This window comes from Canis lupus, chromosome 14, assembly GCF_011100685.1.
Source record: "Canis lupus familiaris isolate Mischka breed German Shepherd chromosome 14, alternate assembly UU_Cfam_GSD_1.0, whole genome shotgun sequence".
Lineage (NCBI taxonomy): Eukaryota > Metazoa > Chordata > Mammalia > Carnivora > Canidae > Canis > Canis lupus.
In genome coordinates, this window is record NC_049235.1 from 53,501,021 (window position 1) to 53,514,031 (window position 13,011).

General features: G+C 33.1%; 1 protein-coding gene across 10 annotated transcripts in view; it reads left to right on the plus strand.

The window, feature by feature from the left end:
• FOXP2 (forkhead box P2) overlaps positions 1-13,011 on the plus strand; it is a 555,335-nt gene that overhangs the window by 61,208 nt on the left and 481,116 nt on the right. For 8 of the 10 annotated variants that reach the window (XM_038557424.1, XM_038557425.1, XM_038557405.1 and 5 more), the window contains exon 2: positions 6,098-6,242. The exons of the other annotated variants lie outside the window; for them this stretch is intronic. The gene's annotated coding sequence lies outside the window, so the exon portion shown is untranslated. The remainder of the gene's footprint in view (positions 1-6,097; positions 6,243-13,011) is intronic. 10 annotated transcript variants of the gene reach the window in all.

Sequence of the window (13,011 nt, forward strand, 5' to 3'; positions counted from 1 at the left end):
ACTATCCACATTTTGAGTAAGTTTGGCTTGCTTTGATTCTGAAAGGAAGGACTACTGGATTGGGACAGTTTTACTGAGCTCAAGTCTGTCTGTGCCACTTACAGTCTCTGAGATCTTAGATAAATCACTTTCTTCTGTGAGTCTGTCCTGTAAACCATGGAGGGGTGGGGTGAGCCAGAGACAAAAGAAGTCTTCCCAGTTAGAAGATCCTGGTCATTCATTGATTAGCTCATTTTATATCAGGCATCATGCTTGACCCAAAGCTTATGTAAGTAAGTTCTCTTCCCTAAAATAATTCAGGTGTGAATATTCCATTTCCTGAAATTTATTGCAAATAAAAATAGAATTTGGAATATGTTTTTGTACTTTTTCTGACCCTAAACCACACCTTTGGTGACCCCAGATTTGTTGGGTATGCTGGTTTTAATTTAACTTTGCATGAAATGCAGAGGATTACTTCAGCAGTCTCTACAGAGAGATTTCTTGTATCATTGAAAATACATTGTCATATAACAGGATTTTTGCCAAAAACCTCTAATTTTGAGTTCTAAATTTTAATGTTGATTTGGAACTTCAGAGCAGGTATTTAAAACCAAATATTTTATTTAACTATCGTAGTATGGTTTGTCTAAATGTGTTTTCTACAGAATAAGTCAAATAATGATTTGGTATTTCTCCATGGCACGTATTTCTAACAGGCTTTCTTAGAACTTGAAAATAATGGTAATGAAAATCATTAAAAATTATTTCTAAGAAAGATACAGATAAATAAGACATATTCTCTGTTTTTGGGAGTTTTTAATTCCATGCAAGAGATCAGATATGCAGACAAATGGTAGATAAAGTGAACAGTTTTCAACAGGGAGCTGGTGAGAAGATGCTATGTGGGTTGATTACTTCTGTCTAAGAAAATAAGGGAGTGCTTCCTGGAGGTGATGGTCATTGAATTGATGCTGAAAAAGTATAGTACAATTTGAATAAATAGAATTTGAGAGGGAGACGATCTAGATGGAGCAGATTGAGACTTTAAAGGCTGGTAAAGGCAAGCATGAAATGCTTGGTTCTGTTCTGGAATGTAAGGGAGACTAAGAGGAAAAATATATGGGAGAGGCAGATTAGATTCTATGATGAAGGGCCTTAGGTTTCAGGATAAGGAGTTTTGGGTTATTTGGTAGATATTGAGGAACCCCTCCTGTTAAATGACACTAATTGATACGCGAGTAAGAAAAGGTGCCAGGGAAATGTTTGCATTATTTGAAGTCAAATTTACTGAATTTAGGCATTAATATGTTTTAGTCCTTCTCCCTATGCCAGTCTAAAAGATTATAAAAGCATATATTTGGAAAATCTTGTCAGATATGGTATATTCTGCAAATACTAATGGTTGGAGAGCTGTTTAAAGATATTTGGTGGATCTGAGTGCTATGAATTTGAAATTGTCCTTGGAGAAACACGAAGAGGACTATCATTGTAGAGGTGGAAGAGACATTGTTTTTAGAATGCTTTCTAGAGACATCTTTTGGTATATATTTAAGAAAACTTGAGTGCTCTTGAGTAAAGAGAAAGTTTGAGATATAATTCTGAAGATATATAAGCCATTATTAATTTGAAGCAGGGTCAGAACCAGAATATTCAAGTGAAGATGTTTAAGAGGCAGTAGAGGATAAAGAGCTGAGTCAAAGAGAGAATGGGAAATTGTACTCACAGGCTGTTTTAGATAATGAAATTAAATAGCAAGCATTTCTTAACATGAAAATGGATTATATACCAGAAGATTTTTAATTTTTTTATTGGTTGATCAGAACACAGACCACACTTTTTTTTGAGAAACCATGTTTCTTCAATTTGTCCTTGAGGTCAGAAAGGGGTGATCATGACCCTTATAGAGCTTGCAAATATTATTTGTTAATACTTAATATATTTTTAGAAAATGAAACTTGTTGGGGATCTCTGGGTGGCTCAGCAGTTTGGCACCTGCCTTTGATTCAGGGCCTGATCCTGGAGACCCGGGATCCAGTCCCATGTCGGGCTCCCAGCACGGAGCCTCCTTCTCCCTCTGCCTGTGTCTCTGCCTCTCTCTTTCTCTGCATCTCTCATGAATAAATAAATATTTAAAAAAATGAAACTTGTTAAATCTTAAAAATTGAATTCTCTCTCTCTCTCTCTCTCTCTCTCTCACACACATACACACACACACACACACACTTTTCCTCCCTTTCTTGAAAATTAACATTTGGTGAGACTAAGCCTTCATTCCTACAAATGAGGTAGCAAATGGAGTCATTTGATGGGGGCTACTGGAGTACCTTAAACTTTGTTTTATCTTACACCTAGTTTATAGTTTTCTAGTTTGAATTTTGGGTATTTTATGAAAACATACATTTGGAAAACTTTGTCAGGTTGGGTGTATTCTGCAAAGATTAAAGGTGAGAGAGGTGTTTGAAGATACTTGATGGATGTGAGGGTGATGAATTTGAAATTGTCATTGGAGAAATGGGAAGGGGACTATTCATTGTAGAAGTGGAAAAGATTTTTTAGAATCATTGGTATATATATTAGAAAACTTGAGTGCTGTTTTGTAAGTGGTGTTTTTCTGATCCTCGTGATGTATTTGTTTATCATATTCTTTCTAGTAATATTTGCCTTGAAACCTAAACACTGCATGCAATATTTTTTAAAGGTGAAACATGTTTGGATTACAAATGAGATAGCAGGAATAGAGTCCCTATCATTCTAGTAGGCTTGGATATCCACCCCTTGTCTTCTATTGTGTGTAAATCCTCTGCAGGACTTCATTTCCTCTTTAACTATTGGTTGTTTCCTTGGGCTAGAAAGAATATTATCAGTCTTATATTTCAGAAGCCAAGCAAAAAAGTAAAAAACACTTAGGTTGTGTTGTGGAGTGTGGGTTAGAGGGAATTAAGATGAGGAAAATTGTGTATTAGTAAGAACTTTAAAGCTGAGTGTCAAGGGAGAGGTGTGGACACGATATATACGTTTGGGAATCATTAGCAACAAGTAGAGGTTAATGTTGGAAGTAGAGTGCTGGTTAAGAACAGAAGAGTAGAATGAAGTCTTTGGAAAGATGACATTGAGGAAGATGACATTTGAGAATAGGAAGTAGCAGACACCAAAAAAAAAGTCTGGGAGGCAGGAGAGGAATCCAGAAAGAGGGGTGTCATGTAAGCCAAAGGGAGAGTTTTAAGAAGGAAGGAGTGAAAAATAAGCTAAGTGAATAAGAGAAGTTAAGCAAACCAAGAATTAAGATTTGCCATTTGGATTTGCCAGCTAGGAGGTGATTCCTATGCTGATTATAAAATGTTTAAATTCCAGGATATGAGGATTCAGTAAGCCTTTGACCATCTGTGTGAATTTGTTAATGTGAAAAGAATAAGATTTTGTTTATTCTGATCCCAACAAAATATTTTTGTCGTGTAATGGCATCATGGGAAAAAAAAAGGAAAACAAAAATTTGTTGATAAAAAGAAATAATCAAATGAAAAAATAAACTAATGATACTTTCAGTGAATATATAGTTATCATCTAAACTGGGATACTTTTTTTTTTTAAACTGGGATACTTTTAAGAAGGAAAGGGCTAACTATGAATAATTATAGTAAGTATGAACCTCATCTATCCCAGGTAATCAAGGAGGAATGCTCACCCTGAATATAGTTCATAATTATTGAGTGCTAACTGTGTGCTAGACACTGAGATGAGTTCTTTACCAGTTTATCTGATTTAATGACTAAGAGTTTTGGCTGCCAATATTAATAATACTTTTTTTTGTATATACTGAATTTACTGACAAACGTGCTGTGTATAATTTTGATGACCTAATGGAGCTTAGTTCTTTATTTTTAGAAAACCCAAAGGTTGGCACCTACTGTATAACAAATTATGTCCTAGGGAATGGAGAAATGAAGATGATTAATACATGGTTCTCATTTTAATGATCTACCAGTATAACTGAGAAAATCTGAGAACAAAATTTCAGCACAATATGGTAAAGTGTTTTGATGATAGTGTAGTTTGTGAAGGCCACAACTTGTATTTTATACATTATGTCCTGTCTTTTTTAGGGTTAAGTTTATAATGTATTTGAACTTTGTAAGGTAGAGTTTGATTTTTGTAAAAAAAAAGACAAATGGAAAAGAAAAGATACAGCTAATTGTATATATAAGTGGGGTTTTCCCTGTTGTAAAAGTATATTCTGTGTAAGTGCACACATGTGTATGTATGTGTGTGTGTGAGAGAGAGAGATCAGTTCTGTATCACAAAGGGATACATTTCCATATCTATAATGTAATTTTAGCCACACTCAAGCTATATTCTGTGAAGGGTCTGGCATATTTCTCTGACACATCTGGTAGATATGTGTGGCATTAATTAGCATAGGTATTGCTATAAATGACATGTCAGTCCAGGACAACAAAAAGTATTTGTTACTGATGTCAATCATTCATCCTTTGTCATTTCAAAAGGCTTCCCTAAAGGAATGCACGTTGATCTTCGCTGATCTAAAGTACAGCAAAATAATTTCTGTGTTCTAGAAACAAGTGTGGAACTCTACCTATGTTTGAAAAGGCATATGGAAATGCTCATACAGAAAGTGCATGTTTATAAATTTGAGTAGTAAGACTGTTAAGTTAGGCCAAGATTAATTGAATCTCTTGAAAAGAAAACAGCAGTCGTCTGTAATCCTAAAATCTAGTCTTGAGTGTTTTCTTCCTCAAAGCTTTAATTTTTTGGTAGCCTAATTTGTGCTTTTGTTTCACCTTGAAATAATTTTGAGGTATGCTAGGTAAATGAAAGTATTCCTTATGATGGCTAAAAACAAAGGTGATCACACAAGTATCAATCTGTGATTATATTGATGGCTTAAAGAGATACTCTTCTGTCTGCATGTACCTCGTTTTGGTATTTGGCTATTTTGATATAGATATTGATTGACTTTGTTTAGTATAATGCCATTATGTGTATCTTTTTCTAATACCCGCCAAAAGTGTAATACTCTTACATTTCTGAGCAAAAACTGTCTTTAAAAGACATATTTCCCCAAAACATCTATATTTTATTTCCAATTTTTCTCCAGAAGCTCCCCCTACATTCTAATTTATTATTTAATGGAAGCAATATGAATGACTTTAAGATAAGGCAAGAGAGTGTGATCTAGGGTATGGCACAAGTTGAAGACATTTATCTTAATATTTCATTTTAATGAGGCAGAAAATATCCATTATTAGAAAATTATAATTTGATAAAATTTGTAGAATACAATTAATTCTTTTAAAATTATGAATGTTCATACCACCAAAGGGCGGATAATCATACATCACATTTTTGTGTCCTTGTAAAGGTAGTATGTGTTACATTTTTACATCTTATAGACTTGCTAGAGAATTAATATAATTTATATATATATAAATTTATATATATAAATTTATATATATAAATTTATATAACTTAGGATGTACCCATGTTATATACTTTAACTTGATCAACATGCTTTGTTTAATAGCAGTTCCTAACCTTTGTACCATCTTTAAAATTTTTACTCCAGCTCTCTTGCCCTGCCTACAGATCCTCTGCTATCTGTTTCTAGTCTGTCTCACACTCTTGAAATCATCTTTTTTTATTATTCCATTAAAATTTTTAAAAATGGATTTTCCTTTACACTTTTCTAATCATCCTGTAATTCTTTAGCTCTAAGACATTAAAATGAATGAGTAAAAATATTTGATACCTAATCGTCTCTGCCAGTCCATTCAAACTCATGGATTTGCAAAATTATGTTAAAGTCTTTTAAAAATACATTTGAGTAGGCTTTTGTAGTCATTTGGATTTTGAATATTAATTTTCTCTTGCTATGCTGCTTAGCCATAAAAATGGAAAAGAGATAGATGTGGGTTTCTTTTAGTGGTGTTAATTTAAAGTACTTGATTTATTTATTATAATATTCAACAATGGCAATTCCTATTTTCTCTGTTCACATCAGATCCAACAGAAAATAATGAGAAGCCCCCACCCACCAGCACAGTAAGAAAAAGTTTGATGCATTTTGTAATAATTGATTAAAAGTATAATTTCCCCCTAGATCAAACAAATAATAGAAGTCTGTTGAAGCTTTGTCCTGACCTATTCTGGAAGTAGAAGAATACCCTGGAGAAAGGAGCATTGTAAGCACAAAGAATAAGACTCCTCAATCCTGGGAGAGAGAATTAAAGTCTAGCCCTCCAAATGTAAGTCATCTGTACTCTATATTTTCCATCTCTCAGTTTTGTGACTATTCAGGTATTAGTAGAAAAATATGTGATAAAAATATTTGGATTTTTTTTTTTTTGTACAAAACATACAGGTGTTTTGGTTGGTAACTTTAAATTCCTATCCCTGTTAACATTTTCTAAATAGTAACATAAGGTAATGCCTTACAATAATAATATTTAATGCAAAATGGATTATTTTTAATTTTATCTTCTGGCAGAGAACTATTAAGAATTTTGAAAGTATTCTTATGAAAAGTAGGTAACTTCCTTTGATTTAATATCTGCAGTTGTGCCGTAATAATCTCTTTTTGCTCTAAACTTTAGTTCTTTCTTTTTCTTTTATATTTCTTTATATCTGAGAATAAGACTATCTTAATATATCTATTTAAATCCACCTTCCAGTAAGAGAGACATTAAGTCCTTTTTTTCACTTGCATAGTGAAACTGAATTGGAATGAATTTGTATCCATAATCCACTATAAAAATATATAAATTTTGTCAGCTCAGTGTACTGGAAAGACTGATTCCCTATCTTGTTAGGAAGTACTTAAAAGATGTGTTTTCATGATTATATAGGAAGACAGAATTCAGTTGCTGTTTAGAAATTGGTAGAAAGAATGATGATTAAAGGCAATATTATTTTAGGAAAATTATTTGGGAGAAATTTCCTGTCAATTACCATTTTTATCTGAAAAGTTACTTAGTGCATCATCCTTGTGATAAGGCACTTGGTATGTGACATAATGGCTTAACTGCCAGAAACTTGACTTTTGCTTAACAGTTGATAACCCTTCTCATTCTTCAGTGAAAGAGCTCAGTGAAGAGTATTGTTTTGATTTTTAAAAGTCTGAACCATGAAAATCAATACTTATTAGAGCTAAATTCAACCAAATTATACAATTCCCACCCCAATTACCTTAAAAATTGAAAGATGAGTTTTTGCATACTTTGAATATGATTCTTATTCATATAGCATCTGACAAAGTTGTCCAAGTAGTCTATAGTAAGAAATCTTCATAATTTCTAGGTTCATCTGATAGAGCCTTGAGCACTGTGGCCATTCCCAACAGTCTGTAATTGTGAGTTAGGATTTTTGAATTTAGCAGAAACCATGTATAAAAAAAAAGAAACTTTTTTGGTTATGGTCTTAGATATTTAGTTCTAAATTTTTCTATCATTGAACACTACAAACATTATTATTCCTTTCACTGACATGAAACAATTGCTCCTCATTTACAACTTTAATATGTTATTGAAAAGTATGACGAAAATTTAAAAAGTTATTTAAATTTGATGAGTGAGTAGTGAACTCATATTTACAAGTTTGAGGTTGATGGAGGATTGAAAAATATTATTGTTTACAGAAAACTTTTGCTGATCCTCTGCTCTCCAGCAATGAAAATAGATAAAGTATAGCAATGATAACTTGGTTAAATCCCATAAGCATAATGTTGAGTAAAAAAATCTAAACATAAAAAAAAAAATAATGTCTTCTTTACTAGACCTACAGGGCTTAAAGATGTAAGAAGTGGTTACAACAAAATTAAAGATAATAGTTATATTCTAAGTAGGTGATAGAAATTGGGATGTAGCGGCACCTGGGTGGCTCAGTGGTTGAATGTCTGCCTTCGGCTTCGGTCATGATCCTGAGGTCCTGGGATCGAGTCCCACATCAGGCTCCCCATCCTCAGGGAGCCTGCTTCTCCCTCTACCTATGTGTCTGCCTCTTTCTCTATGTCTCTCATGATTAAAAAAAAAAAAAAAAAAAGAAAAATCTTTAAAAGATTGGGATAGAATTTCTAGGAGCTTCTGGTGTGTCAGCTACATTCTGTTCTTTTACTAGGCTGGTAGTTGTATGGATATTTATGCTATGTAAAGCCATTATGAAAAGCTATGTATGTCTCTGCTAAGATAAGCTACAAGGCAAGGATGTCCTTACCATTCCTATTTAATATTATACTGGAAATCCTTGCTAAGGTAGTAAGATAAGAAAAGTAGATAAAAGGCATACAGATTACGAAGGAAAAAATACAACTGTCTATTTGCAGATAACATGATTGTCTATATAGAAGATCTTAAAGAATCAACCAAAGAAAACCTCCTGTAACTAATAAACGATTTTAACAAGGTTACAGAAAACAAGATTAATATACAAGTCACTTGCTTTTCTATGTATCAGCAATGAACAAATGGGATTTGAAATTAAAAATACAGTACTATTATATTAGCACCAACAAAATCCTAAAACCCAGGTATAGATCTAACTAATTAACTAACTATATATATAAATTAAAATTTGGAAAACTACAAAATTCTGAATCAAGAAAATCAAAGATCTAAATAAGTGGGGAGATATTCCATGTCCCTTGAAAAACATACACAATACTTGATTATAATGTCATGTCTTCCTTCCTTGATCTATATATTCAACACAATTCCAATGAAATACCAAGTTATTTTGTGAATACTGATGAACTGATTTTTAAGTTCACATGAAAAGACCAAAGACCCAAAATAGCCAATATAATATTGAAGAAGAGCAAAATTAGAGGACTACACTCCCTGACTGCAAGACTTTTTATAAAGCTACGGTAATCAGGATAGTATGATATCAGTGAAAGAATAGATCGATCATTGGAACATAATAGCCCAAAAATCAGACCCCATGTGTATAATCAACTAATATTTGACAAAAATACGAAGGCAATTCAATGGGGAAAGGACAGTTTTCTTTAAAAGTGATACTGGAACAACTGGACATTCATATAAAAAAATCAAGTCTCAAACCTTATACCTTTTACAAAAATTAATTCAGAGTGGGTCATAGAGCTAACTATAAAATACAACATTATAAAACTGCTGGAAGATAACATAGAAGAAAATCTAAGTGGCCTTGGGTTTGGATATGATTTTTTAGATAAAATGGCAAAGCACAATTCATGAAAGAAAAAATTGCAGAATTGGACTTCATTAAAATGAAAAACTTGCACTCTGGGGAAAATACTGCTAAGAGAATGAAAAGACAAGTCTTTTAGAGTGGAAGAAAATATTTATGAAGCACATGTCTGATAAAAGAGTTGTATCTGGGATCCCTGGGTGGCTCAGCAGTTTAGCGCCTACCTTTGGCCCAGGGAGTGATCCTGGAGTCCTGGGATCGAGTCCCACATCGGACTCCCAGTATGGAGTCTGCTTCTCTCTCTGTGTCTCTGCCTCTCTCTCTCTCTCTCTCTCTCAAATAAATAAATAAAATCTTTAAAAAACAGAGTTGTATCTAACATACACAGAAAACTCAAGAAAGCACACAATTAAGTTAAAAAGTGAACAAGAGCTTTAAACAGAGCTAGTGAAAGAAGATATAGAGATGGCAAATAAGCATATAAAAGATGCTTAATATTTATTTCATTAGGGAATTGCAAATTAAAACAATGAGACACCACTCTGTACCTATTAGAATGGCTAAAATCCAAAACACTGACAATACCAAATGCTGTCAAGTATGTAGAACAGCAAGGATTCTCATTGGTAGGAATGCAAAGTGATATAGCCACTGTGGAAAACAGTCTGGCAGTTTATTACAAAGCTAAACATACATATATTACCACACAATCTAGCTATTGCATTATTCAGTAATTACCCAAATGAGTTGAAAACATATGTCCACATAAAAATTTGCACAAGACTGTTTATAGAAGAGTATTCATAATTGGCCAAACTTGAAAGCAACTGGGATGTCCTTCAAAAGGTGAATGGATAACTAGATGTGATACATATATTCAATGGTCTATTCAGTGATAAAGAGAAATGACTTATGAAGCCACAAAAAGACATGGAGGGAACATAAATGAATGTTACTGAATGAATGAAGCCATCTGAAAGGGCTGTGTGCTGTATGATTCCGATTTTATGACATTCTGGAAAAGGCAAAACTATGGAGCTCATAGAAAGATCAGTGGTTACCAGAGTTGAGGGAAGGGACTTATGAAATGGATTCTTATTTTTTTTATTTTAATTTTTTTTGAATAGGTGGATCTTTAGTGAAACAATTCTGTATAGTAATGTAATGGTGTACCAGATTAATGCAAGATATTAATAATAAAAACTTTATGTATTCTAGAGATAGGGAAGAGAATAAATGGGAACTCTATACTTTCTGCTCTATTTCTCTGTGATTATACAACTGCTCTAAAAAGTAGAATCTTTTAGATAATTCTTTTGCAAGTCTAGTGTAATTAAATTAAAAAGTCTCAATGATTCTGTTAATTAGAATTCTGAGAAAAAGTGAGATAATTTCAGATTTGATCTATCTACACTGACTATTCAGAGTTAAAATGATATCATTTAAAATCAGTATTTTGTAATCTCACAAAGCATGTGTTTTATTTGGGGAAAGTGCTAATGTCCATAAAGGCAGTATTCTACACTTAAATATGCTTAGTAACTTTTTATGACAATTTATTTATGTAGCATAAACTTGTCTTTATTTTAAGACAGATGTTTCAGTTTTGATTTTAAAAATAGTTACATTTGGGGATCCCTGGGTGGCTCAGCAGTTTAGCGCCTGCCTTTGGCCCAGGGCGTGATCCTGGAATCCCTGAGATCGAGTCCCGCGTTGGCCTCCCTACAAGGGAGCCTGCTTCTCCCTCTGCCAGTGTCTCTGCCTCTCTCTCTCTCTCTCTCTCTCTCTCTCTATGTCTATCATAAATAAATAAAAATAAATCTTTAAAAAAATAAAAAATAGATAATTTTTTTCAGTACTATAAGGCAGACTCATTCTGTAATAATAAAATACTCATCTTTATTGAGTTGTTCATAGCTTCTTTCCTTAAATTTTAATACATTTTATGGAGTGGTCTGTCATCCTCAGAAATACTTTTTTACTCAAGTGGGACTTTGATTTGTTAATCTTAACATTAGTATGTTGTAAAAGAAATGAAAAACACAGATGCTCTTTGTATTCCTTTTTTGAATACAAATTTTCAAATACAGATTCAGTTTAAAAGTACCAGAAATGGACTTCCCCTAGTCCCTTTAAAATTTTTCTTTTCTTTCTTCTTTCTTCCCCTCTTCCTCTTTTGCCTTTCTACTTTCTCCTTTCTCTCTCAGTATATTCTACTGTTTAATTATCTAAGAAGTGAATATAATCTTATTTAACTAGTTGACATTAACAGAAACTAGGAATTTATTATTCATAAAAATGAAATAGAAAAATCCCCCTTTTCTTCAGATTCTGGATATAGCTAGGCTCAACACAAATGTCTAGGGAGAATGCATCTGTTGCTATTGCATTTTTTTTGTTTCTCTGAAAACTTGGCATTTGTAATATATCTATGATTTTGATTTGTCTTGGCCAAAACCCAGATTACCAAGGAATTACATTTTGAACATATTCAACTAAGAATTATCTTTGTAGCAACTTTTCCTTTGCCATATTGAAATTTTGGGAATAAAATCAGATTTTGTTTCAGATACCAGCTATGTTCCTTCATAGTGCCAGAGTGATTTTTTTTATGTTAAAGAGATACAAAGCAATACTTAAAATCTAAAATTAATTTTAAGCATATCATGTCGGAAAGAGTCCCATTTTTGCATTTGACAGACCTGGGTTCAAATGTTTGCTCTGCCATGCATTTTTTTATATTAATGTTGGGTAAGTTTAGTATGTAAGAAAATAATAATAATAATGATTTCCTGGGGACACCTGGGTGGCTCAGAGGTTTAACACCTGTCTTCGGCCCAGGGCGTAATCCTGGAGTCCTGGAATCGAGTCCCACATTGGGCTCCCTGCATGGAGCCTGCTTCTCCCTCTGCCTGTGTCTCCACCTCTCTCTCTCTCTGTGTCTGATGAATAAATAAATAAAATCCTAAAAAAATAATAATACTTTCCTTATAGGACTAGATGAAGATTAAATCACCAAACACAAAAAATACCTGGCACATAGTAGGTGCTTAATTAATGGTAGTGGTCCGTCTCTTGCTTACTTTCTAAGTATGTAGAAATGCATGTATGAAAAATGTGTATGTTTATATGTTTGTGTTTACATAGGTATATGTATATTTATCTCTTTTTTCTCTTTCTCTTTTCTTCTCTCTGTATCCATCTATGTACCTCTGTCTCTATATATAGAGCAATGTGCAATATGTAGTCATTCATTCCAGTTGTTCTGAACCGGAGGATTCTTCTGGAAAGGATACAGTTCTGGAATTTAGGAAATAGGAACTCTGTCACCACGTGGAAATATTTAAAGACTTATTATTTCTTTGTGCCCTAGTATTTCCATAACGTTATATTAATCTACCTAGAATGTTTATAAATTTTCAAAAGAAGATCTAAAGAATATGTTTCCCTTATAAATTCCCAGCACACAACAGAAGTATTCTCTTTTGATCTCAAGACAAAAAATACAAGTTGGGAGTTGAGTCTTTCTGAAAAATTGACATTTGTTATGATTTAGTTTTCACTAAATAGCAAGGCACTAGTTTCTTGGGGGCAGCTTTGTACAACTGTCTCCATTACTGATTTGAATCTTTGTAGCATAGGAAATTCAACAAAATCAAGTGTCAATACTCCATGTTCTCTTACAGTAATGTACAAAATGGTGAAGGCAAAACTTCTTGTTAAACCCAAAGTGGATAGTAGCCTCCAAATCTATTTGAAAGAACAGTTAGTTACACATTGAACCTACTTCCAAGTTAGTGATGCAAAATTATATCTGGGACAAGAGCCTTAGTATTCTTGAGATGAATA